Source organism: Macaca fascicularis, chromosome X (genome assembly GCF_037993035.2).
Source record: "Macaca fascicularis isolate 582-1 chromosome X, T2T-MFA8v1.1".
In the NCBI taxonomy this organism is placed as follows: Eukaryota; Metazoa; Chordata; class Mammalia; order Primates; family Cercopithecidae; genus Macaca; species Macaca fascicularis.
In genome coordinates, this window is record NC_088395.1 from 40,429,711 (window position 1) to 40,440,842 (window position 11,132).

Sequence of the window (11,132 nt, forward strand, 5' to 3'; positions counted from 1 at the left end):
ACTACTCCAGATGTTGCTGTGAAGGTATCTTATAGATGTGATTAACATCTACAATCAGTGCACTTTAAGTAAAGGAGAATATCCTCCATAATCTGGGTGGGCATCATCCAATCAGTTGAAGGCTTTAAGAGCAAAACTGAGGTTTCCCAGAGAAGAAAGAATTCTGCCTTGAGACTGTAACATAGAAATCCTGAGTTTCCAGCCTGCTGGCGTGTCCTGTGGATTTCAGGCTCAAAACTGCAACATCAACTCTTGCCTGAGTTTCTAGCCTACCAGCTCGTCCTACAAATTTCAAACTTGGGCCAGGCGTGGTGGCTCATGCCTGTAATCCCAGCACTTTGGGAGGCCCAGGCGGACAGATCACTTGAGCTCAGGAATTTGAGACCAGACTGGCCAACATGGTGAAACCCCGTCTCTACTGAAAATACAAAATAAAATTTAAAAAAACTAGCTGGGTGTGGTGGGTGGCATGTGCCTGTAGTCCCAGCTACTTGGGAGGCTGAGGTGGAAGGATTGCTTGAGCCTGGGAGACGGAGGTTGCAGTGAGCCAAGATCGTGCCACTGCACTCTAGCCTGGGCAACAGAATGAGATCTTGTCAAAAAAAAAAAAAAAAAATTCCAAACTTGCCAGCCCTCACAGTTGCATGTACCAATTCCTTTAAATATCTATATCTATCTATCTATCCATCCACTGAAGGGGTTTAACACAAGTTAAACCAAGATATAATGCCTTGGCATATAGAATATTTTAGGTTGAAGGAATTTGAGAAATGGCAGTCACAGGAAAGACTCTCTTGCCTCCCCTTTCTCCTCTGAAACAAATCATAAGATCCTCATGTGAGAGGTGGCCTCTCTAGACCTGGAAGAAAAGATCATCATTATATCTGATGACAGAGGGACACCAATAGGAATCTGAACTAACAGGCTTTGCTAAGTCTCCCTCAGTTTACTCCACTTAGTGCATACTCCTTGGTCGTCTCTATCACATTTTTTCACCACTCTCCACTCTTCATCAAACTTAGTATTAAAATGTTCAAGCTTAACTTCATTTCCTCTGAAGGCTCTTGTGTCAGGTGAAGCTTCCATTAAATACGTTTGTATGCTTTTCTCTTGTTAATCTTTTTTTTTTTTTTAGTCTAATTAACAGGGATGCAGCCAGAGAAACTAGGAGGATGTAGAGGAAAAGATGTTTTTTCTTCCCCTACAATAAACACACACACACACTCACACACACACACATCCTACCAGTTCTGCTTCTCTGTAGAACTCTGACTGATACAGAAAGTGTTTTTCCCAAGTCATATAGTTAGTAAGTGGCAAAACAGGGAGGTGGAGAAAGAAGTTGAGAGCATAAAGCAGTCATTCAATCAACAAAGATTTATGAGTGATGTGGCAGACTGTGTTTTCCAAAGATGGTCACCACAACATATCTCAATCCACATGCTCTTCTTAGAATGTGACACTGAGAACTTTCGCATCAAGAGGTGGGGTTTGTGCTTCCTCCCCTTGAATCTGGGTGGGTGTGTGACTACAGCAGAAGTGACACTATTTGATTTCCAAGCCTAGGTCTTAAAAGGTAACACCACTTTTACCTACCCCACTTGAGATCGTCACATTTGCCTTGGCATATAGAATATTTTAGGTTGAAGGAATTTGAGAAATGGCAGTCTGCTGCAAGGCAGCCCAAACTAGCCCATGTGGAGAGAGCACTGGGAAAGGCCATATGTAGGTTTCTAGCTGGCAGTCCAGCTGGGGCCCAGCTGACAGCCAGCATCAACCCCTAGACAGGTGAGTGCACAAGCCTTCAGACGATTCCAGCACCAGGTATTCTGGAGTGGAAACAAGATGTCAGCACCCTGCTACGCCTTGTCCAAATTCATGACACATGGAAACCTTGACGAATTTTAAAAAGTTGCTAATGTTCTAGGCCAGTAAGTTTTTGGGGTGATTTGTTACCAGCATCAGGCCTGGTTGGAGGCCCAAGGGATACACTGGTGAGTAAGATGGACGTCGTCTAATGATGTTTTGTATGAGTCAGTTAGGACTGTAACAAAATATGTAGACTGGGTGGCTTAAACAGCATAAACTTACTTCCCACTGTTCTGGAGGTTGGAAAGTCCAAGATCAAGGTGCCAGCAGATTTGGTGTCTGGTGAGGGCTGGCTTTCTGATTCACGGATAGTGCTTTCCAGCTGTGTCTTCACGTGGCAGAAAGGGCAAGGAATCTCTCCGGGGCCTCTTTGATAAGGGCACTCATCCAATTCATGAGAGCTCATGACCTAATCACCTCCCAAAGGCCCTACCTGCTAACACCATCATATCGATAGGATTTCAACATACCAATGTTGGAGGGACACAAGCACACAGTGCATGGCAAGTTTACATTCCAAACAGGGGAGACCATTCATAATCACATAACCAAACAAGGAGGAAATAAAGCAGGGTGATGTGTTTCGGAGGTACTATATGAGCTTGGCTGGTCAGGGAAGGCCTCTCTGAGGTGGTGCTATTTGAGTTAAGATGTGAATGATGGGAAGAGGCAGAGGAGCAAAGAGCAGGGGAAAGGGAATCTCAGCAGAAGGTACAGCAAGCTCAAGGCTCTGCCCAAGGACAGACTTGGACGAGGGATCTCTGAAGGATGGCAGCAGCTGGAAGGTAGCAAAGACTTCCAAGGGGTCTGGTGGAGGTGGCCCCACGGCCTGAGGCAGGGATAGGAAACTTCATTGTATTTCTTTTGTTTTTTGCGACAGGGTCTTGCTCTGTCACCCAGGCTGGAGTGCAGTGGAGCAATCACGGCTTACTGCAGCCTCAGCCTCCTGGGCTCAAGTGATCCTCCCACCTCAGCCTCTCAAGTAGCTGGGACTACAGGTGCGCATCACCACACCCAGCTATTTTTAAAAATTTTTTTGTAGAAACAAGGCCCAGGTTAGTCTTGAACTTCTGGGCTGAAGTGATCCTCCTGCCTCTGCTTTTTTTTTTTTCTTTTTTCTTTTTTTCTTCTTTTGAGACAAAGTTTTGCTCTGTCGCCCAGGCTGGAGCACAGTGACACCAGCAGGGCTCACTGAAGTTTCATCCTCCTGGGCTCAGGTGATCCTCCCACCTCAGCCTCTCAAGTAGTTGGGACTACAGGTTCGTGCCACCTGTAGTTCATGCCCTGTGAATTTTTGTATTTTTTGTAGAGACAGAGTTTCGTCATGTTGGTCAGGCTGGTCTCGAATTCCTGGGCCCAAACTACCCTCCTGCCTCATCCTCCCAAAGTGCTGGGATTGCAGTCATGAGCAACCTCACCTGGCCCAGGAAACTTCATTTGTTGATAATGAAGTGCCAGGACCTTTTACTTGCCTCATCATAGCTAACCTGTCACGGGTCGGTGGAGGGTGGGGGACACGGGTCGAATCCAGTGCTCCAGGCAAGTGGGCCCTGGGATGGGGTCAGCACAAGCTGCCTCAGAGTTGGTCTAGCCTTGCCCAAAGCCTGCTTTGGGCCCAGCTGGCCTCCACTCCTGGCCAGGAGAAGGGAGGGAGGAAAGGAGGGGAGGCGGGCCTCCCACGCATATCAATGGGCCCTTTCTCCTGTCAATAAGCTCAGCAGAGCCCCGGCCTTTGTCTGGGCCCTTACTCCCAGGGCAGATCTCATAAAGGGCCTCAAACTGCTGGCAGGGGCTAAGGACAGAGTAGTCTGAGTTGTCCTCACAATGGCAGGGTGAGGAGGTTAAAGCCCGGCGTCAGCTGCCCAGAATCTCATCCCTGGGGTTTTTCCTGCTTTTGTTGTTCTTGGTCATAGGCCTGATATGTGATTTGATTTGGGCCTCTTTGTAGTTAATTGCAGAAGAAACTCAGGTGGAGGATGGCAGGGCTGGATTTGGCCAAGGTTACAATGTAGTAGTGAGCCCGGGGTGGTGTGGGAGAAGTACGGCCAATGCAAGGAAGGTGTGCAGTCTCTGGGCTTTCAGACTCCCAGAATTATGGGCTCCATAGAGCTCCTCAATGTGTAGTTTAGATCTCCACTATTTGGGGCAAGGGACAAACTGCTCTTCTTGTAGACAACTCTTGCATGGCAAGTCTGATAGGGTTTTGAGGGAATGATCTTGCCATGCAATGACACTGCTGGGGGACTGAGGAGCCTTCACTCCTACATTCTCCAGGAATTGTGTATTAATGCTCCAAAACTGCGTATCCCCCAAAACAGGAGGAGGGTAGATAAATTGCAATGTAATCACACAATGGAATACTACACAGCAATAAAAAGAACAAATCACTGAAACCTCTGTAACAGAAATGAATCTTATGGACATCAGGTTGAGTGAAAGAAGCCAGACACAAAAGAGTAACTATTGGATTCCATTTGTATGAAGTTCAAGAACAGGTGATGCCAATCAATTATGCTGAAGGTCAGAATGCAGCTGCTAATGGAGGCATGACTAGGAGGAGGCATGACTAGGAGGAGGCACAGGGGAACCTTCTGGAGTAGGTGCTCGAGTTATTCTGTATCTCCATCTGGTTGATGGTTACACACATCTATACATATGCACAGATTCATCTAGCTGTACATTTCAGATCTGAGCGCTCCACACCTGGCATGATGACACGCCCTTATAGTCCCAGCTACTTGGGAGGCTGAGCTGGGAGGATCATGTGAGCCTAGGGGTTGTTAGTCCAACCTGGACAAGCCCCCATTTTAAAAGAGAGGGACAGAATGAAAAGAAAAAATGACCCATCCAGGGAAAACTCTGTTTATGTAGGGGCTGTTCAGGGAGCCAGATTCCAGCTGTATTAATTGAGGAGTTCAAGCCGCGTTCTCAAAACGAGTCTTTTGCTGACACCTGTCCCTCAATTCCATTGTCCTGCACAGAGTGTTCAGGCAGGAACTGCCCTTGACCACAGAAGCCAGAAAGCCCTTGGACCAATTACTATCTTAATCCACACAGGCTGTTATAACAAACTATCATAGGCTGGGTGGCTGATAAACCACAGAAGTGTATTTCTCATAGTTCTGGAGGCTGGGATGTCTAAGATCACGGTGCCCAGAGGGTTGGGATCTGGGGAGGTCCTGCTTCTGAATGCAGACAGCTGACTTCTCCTTGTGCCCTCGCATAACAGAAAGAGGGAGAGAGAGCCCTCTGGGGTTCCTATTATAAGGGCACTGATCCCATTCATGGGGGCTCCATCCTCTTGACCTAATGATTTTCCAAAGGCTCCACTTTCTAATACTATCACACTGGGGGTTAGGATTTCAACATGAATTTTTGGAGTACACGAGCATCCTGTCCCACCCTCCTGAGGGCACCTAAACTCACATGAGTGGGGGCCAGTGGCCTTTGCTCTCTGCACACTCTAGGGAATCACTTTTGCTAGGTATTTTGTCCACCAGTTCCTTCTTGCAGCAAAAAGCTGGCTATGGCTACATGACCACAGCCTTCCCCATGGAGTTCCTAACTTGCTAATTTGGGCTCCTGATCATATTTGCTGTTTTGGTTGAATCTCTCAGCTTTCTCTGGCCTATCCATCTGTCTCTCTGCTCCTCCCTTCTCCACTCGAATTACCTCCCCTGGATGTAATCCACCCACCACAGGCCACACACAGATCCACAAGCAAACACACAAACGCTCTTCCAAAGGGAACTCCAGGCAGACCTGTTACCGAGCAGCTTGGGGAGGTCTCAGTGCTTCTTTGTATCTTGAAGCCAACAGGAATGAAAGACTAGAAATGAAGGCAGGGGTGAATGAGTGACTCAGTAAGAGTCCCTCACACTGGCCCTGTAAGCTAAGGCAGAACTAGGAAGCAGGGAACTTTTTCTGAACTGGCTTGATATTTGCAAGGGCAACAGATATCAGCGCTTAGGTGTCCTCGGGGAGTATGGTGGAGACTGACGGTCCTCCTCAAATATCTCCTCCAAGCTGACCATCCGTAGTCATCTCACCACTGTGATCCCACCAGTGTGGGATTCAGTGCAATTCTGTAAGTATTTACTGTGGGGCAATACCTAAGAAATACAGAGTATAGTTCCTACTGCTGGAGCATCTCAACATTTATTGAATGGAAGTAATGGATAGATGACTTCCAATTAGCCATGGAATATTGAGCACACTCACGGGCCTCCGATGTTTCTCCCAAAGCCCCCACTAAAATAACAGTTATGGGATATTTTTAAAAATCTAAATCCATAAGGACAAAAGAGAGAGAGAAGAAGAAAATGTAGCCGTTGAAAGATGTCATTAACATTTTTGAAGCCAGAAAGCAAATGGACAAAAGGTAACTGACTTAGCAGACTGACAAGCAGAGAATACTGGAAGCTAAGTGCCTGTGGGGGTAGAAGCTGTAAGAAGCAAGTCAATTCAGGCAGCACAACCCCAAAAAGGCTGAGGGATCGGAGGCACCAGGTATCACAGAAGGTGCACGTGGGCTGAAGACAAGACTGTTGGCATGTCTAAGAGGCAGTTAGATTCTGCCACCTCTCCCAGGTAAGTCACTGTACCACTGTGCCCTGACCTCATCAGGGTGTGGGATTCACTTTCTGGAGAAATCGGACTTGAAAGGCTCTAGGATCAAGACACCATACTCAGTTGACCATAAAAGTGCTGTACAGGAAACAGGAGGTACCCTACTGGAAACAGATTTAATGAATCATTATCATCATTTTAAGCCTCTAAGTTTTGGAGTAATTTGCTACATGGCAGAAGATTAATAAAGAAAGTAAACTATGGACATGGACAGCCTGCGATTCAGGAAACTGGAGAGTACACATCTTGGAGAGAGGCAAGGAGAATTCTCACTTTGATGACGAGGGGAGATCCCAAACAGCCCGCTGGACAGCAGCCCAGAGTGGAGCCCAGGCAGACACAGCAGGAGATGGAGCATGCAGGATTACAGGCCGGGGTCTCAAAGAAACATAACACAAAGAAGTGGAGGGGCTTCTTTGAATGCATCCAGAAGAGACATACATATACTCCTTTGGTGGTAAATTCAGAATAGATACACAGAAACCTAAACAAAAAGGGGGCAAGGCTGAGCATGGTGGTTCACACCTGTAATTCCACCATTTTGGGAGGCCAAAGTGGGCAGACTATTTGAGGCCAGGAGTTTGAGACCAGCCTGGCCAACATGGCAAAACCCCGTCTCTACAAAAAATACAAAATAAATTAGCCAGATACGGTGGCGCACGCCTCTAATTCCAGCTACTCAGGAGGCTGAGGTACGAGAATCTCTTGAACCCAGGAGGCCAAGGTTGCAGTGTACCACTGCATTCCACCCTGGGCGACAGAGCCAGACTTTGTCTCAAAGAAAAAGGTGGGGGAGGGCAATAAATAAATTATAACTCTAATGTATATAGTAGATGACATGTATTTAAAGCAGACTACATGAAATGGCAGTGAATACATTTACAGACTTAGGAACACCGAATATTGTTGTAACAAAAAATTTTGATACAATTTTATTAGGATAACGTGAGCAAGAGACAGTGTAGGTGTGCAGGTGGTAGAGGAGCTAAATTTGATTTTCAAGTAAAAAAAAAAAAAAAAAAAGATTAGTTTTGTAAGGCTGCCACAGCAAAGTACCACAAACTGAGTGGCTTAAACAACAGAAATGTATTTTCTCACAGTTCTAGAGGTTAAAAGTTCAAGATCAAGGTGTCAGCGGGAGCATGCTTCCTCTGAAGGTACTAAGGAGGAATTTGTTCCAGGCCTGTCTCCTAGCTTCTGGTAGTTTCTAGGTTGGGGCAGCATATCTCCAATCTCAGCTCACTGCAACCTCCAACCACCCAGGCTCAAGCGATCCTCCTGCCTCAGCCTCCCACCCAAGTAGCTGGGACTACAGATGTGCACCACCACACCTGGATAATTTTTGTATTTTTTTGTAGAGACAGGGTTTTGCCATGTTACCCAGGCTGGTTTTGAACTCCCAAGCTCAAGCAATCCACCCACCTTGGCCTTACAAAGTGTTGGGGTTACAAGTGTGAGCTACCACACCTGGCCCAAGATAGTCTCATTCTGTGCCCTAGTTTCTCATAATCTCTCTCTGCAGCAGCAGATGATGAGTTTTCACCCAATGGCTCACTATAATCAATATGTTAGCCCCTGAAAAAGGAATGAGTTAGCTGCTTCCCAAAGCCATTTTGCTGGACTACATTTCTCAGCCTTCCTTGCAATTAGGTGTGGCCACGTGATCTTGTTCTGGCTAGTGGCATGTGAATAGAAAAGATGGATGGAACATCCGGGTCTGGCCCATAGAAGCCTCCAATGTGCTCTCGCCCTTTTCACACCTTGATACAGATGAGTCCAGCACGGTACAAGATGGAAGGAACCTGGGACCCTGAATCACCCCTGGAGAGGAGAGCCTCCTGTCCTTTGGGAATACCCACTCTGGATTTTATGTCAGTGATAAATAATCTTTTTTTTTTTTATCACTTGCGGTAAGCCACTGAGTCTTGGAGGTGTGTTATAGCAGCCAGCATTTCCCTAGCTACTACACCCCAGGAAAAACACTTCCTTCTGAACGGGTCCTTGTCCTGCACTTTGGCAGTGCAGTTGGGGGGATGGTCTCATCAGTTGCTAGCTAAGATCTCTAACAACAAGGTGAAGGCAGTGATGGTCCATCTGTGCTAACTTGATAAGCGACTGCATCTGGGTGGGACCTTCCTGCTCTTTCACAGTCCTGTAGCCCTTGAGCCCTGTAGCCGCATCCTGACAGCCTGGCACTTGCTCCCCTTGTTCCCCTTGGTTGCTGAATGGAAAGTCTCTAACTGATGCCCATGAGAGAATGAAATCCCTCTAAGGGAGAAAAGACCCTCAGAACAACCTGTCTAAGGAGCTGAAGGCTTCCAGCCTCTCCATGGATGGCACACAGGTCACATGGGGCTTCCTTCAACATCCTTGGGTTTGACCAGTGAGGCTCACCATGATGGACGGGGAGCACCTTAGCATCAAAGATCTCACGCAACTCATTCTAATATGAGCAGCAAGGAGAAAGTCAAGGAAATTGGAATCATGATTTGAGTGAGGTCCAAGGTGGGTATTTCCTGGCAGAGGGATGAGGAGCACGGCCAAAATTCCCTGCCAAAATTCCCCAGCTCTGAGAGTCATGGATGAAGGGCACAGAATTTTTTTTGCCTCATTAACCAATCTAGAAGGAGAGTCAGGCTTGGGAGGGCACACTTTGGGATGCACAAAGCTTGAGGGATCAGGGGGACACCCACATAGATGCTTCCAGCAGCCAGATGGTAATGGGGACCTGGGAGGTCCAAACCAAGGTGCAAGCTTGTGTCTGGAGAGAGGTGCTAATGGAAGCCACAGTGCGGGAAGGGGTTGCTGAGAGAACCAGAAAGAATACTACAGAGAAGCTTAAGGAGTGAGCATAGTGGGGAGCTTGAGTCAGCAGGAAAGCTAGACAAACTGACAAATGAAGAGCTGGAGGACAGGGAGGAAGAGAAGCAGGAGAGGGGGTGACATGGCAGCCATATGGGGGGAGAGTGAGGAAGAAAGGAGTGGTCAGCCACGTGGGGCAGTGAGAGGACAAGGAGTATGGGGTACAGAAAGGCCATCAGATCTGGTGACATGAGCTCCTTGGTGGCCTGCAAGAACAAAAGTTAATGCAGAAGGACACTCACTAGTTGGCAAGGGGAAGCCAGGTGGAGATTCAAAATTTATGGCAGAGAGTCTGAAAAAAGGATAAACTGCCCCTTAGGGACTGTGAGCTAATTGTACCACGTGGTGCACCTCGGGCAGGGATGGTCTAGCAGTGCAAAACAGAACCCCACTTGCACAAGCTTAAGTAAAAAGGGAGAATTTATGGGAAGAACATGAGGCGACATCAGAGATTCAAGGACAGGAAGTGCAGCTGGCCTCTGGGGACTGGCACCAGCAACTGGGGAGCCAGCAGGAACCTTGGCAGCTGTGTACTTTCCTTCACTCCTCTCTCTTTCTGGTGCTTTGAAGTCTCTGCTTCCTGCTTTTCTCTGAGTTTGCTTCTTTCTTCTCTCTGAGCCTTTTCTGCTACTCTATGCACATGGTAGAAAATGGCCGTCTCTGATGGCCCTCCCTGGTCTGTTCACTTGTGTCTTCCCTGTGCCCAGAGCTGTGCCTGGCACAAAGTGTTCTCTTAGCTCAAGCAGCCCACAAGGACTGCCTAGAAATGCAAAGATGCCCTATGGCCAAACTCCTGGGACAGCATCCCATTGGTCCAGCTGGGTCAGGTGCCCATCCCTTATCCAATCAGCTGTGGCCACGGGAAAGGTCTTGTGTCCTCCATCCCCTTCAGTGGAGGCCAGGGAGCAAGATCTTCGGAAAGGGGACCCAAGCAGGCTCATGAAGAAGAGAACCTGGTGGCTGTCATAACCTGATGTTCCAGACAACCGCAGGCCCCTGGTCCCTCCTGGCACATAAACAGGTTCATGAGGTCAGGTTCTGCTTTAATGAAACAAACAGCTCTCATGGAGACTGAGAGAGGAGAGGTGTGTGCACCCACAGATGTGCAGCATTTCCGAAGATGAAAGTTTCCCCATGCCTCCCTCTCTCCACCCCACCCCCGCCACCACTCCCCACACCCCCAAACAAACCCAGGGATACTACCTGAAGAGCTCCTTAAGGCCTCTCAAAACGTCCAGATTTCCCCAGCCTCAAATCTCATCTTCTTGGAGATAGCCTGACTTCTTAATTTTCTTCAACTAAAGCCTGAAATGAGAAGAGGACAAGAAGGGCTGGATTGGAGGGGCTGCCGGGGAGGTGGGAGCAACGCTTGCTCCCTGCTTGGAATGACCCTTACTTACCACGTGGCACTTAGATCAGGTTGGGTCCCAACAGGAAGCAGTTAAGATAGTTTGAGAAGTATTCATTTACAAAGGGGCCATCGACAAAGATGTGGGGGTAGGAGAACCACAGGGACAGTACAAGAAGCAGGAGCTGTTATTACCCCAGAGCCAAAGGGAATAAGGGAGGTCGTGGCTACCCAAACTTAGAAGGGGACAGAGTTGAGTGCAGGAGACCACCTTAAAAGAAACGGGGGCCTTCAGTGGAAGGATCAGTCAGCCCAAGTAGACTTCACAGGGAGGAAGATAGGGACTAAATGGGTCCCTTCTTTCTCCTCTGCCCTCTGATCTCTTGGTGGGCCTTCCCCATTGGCTGGAACTGGCCAACGGGAG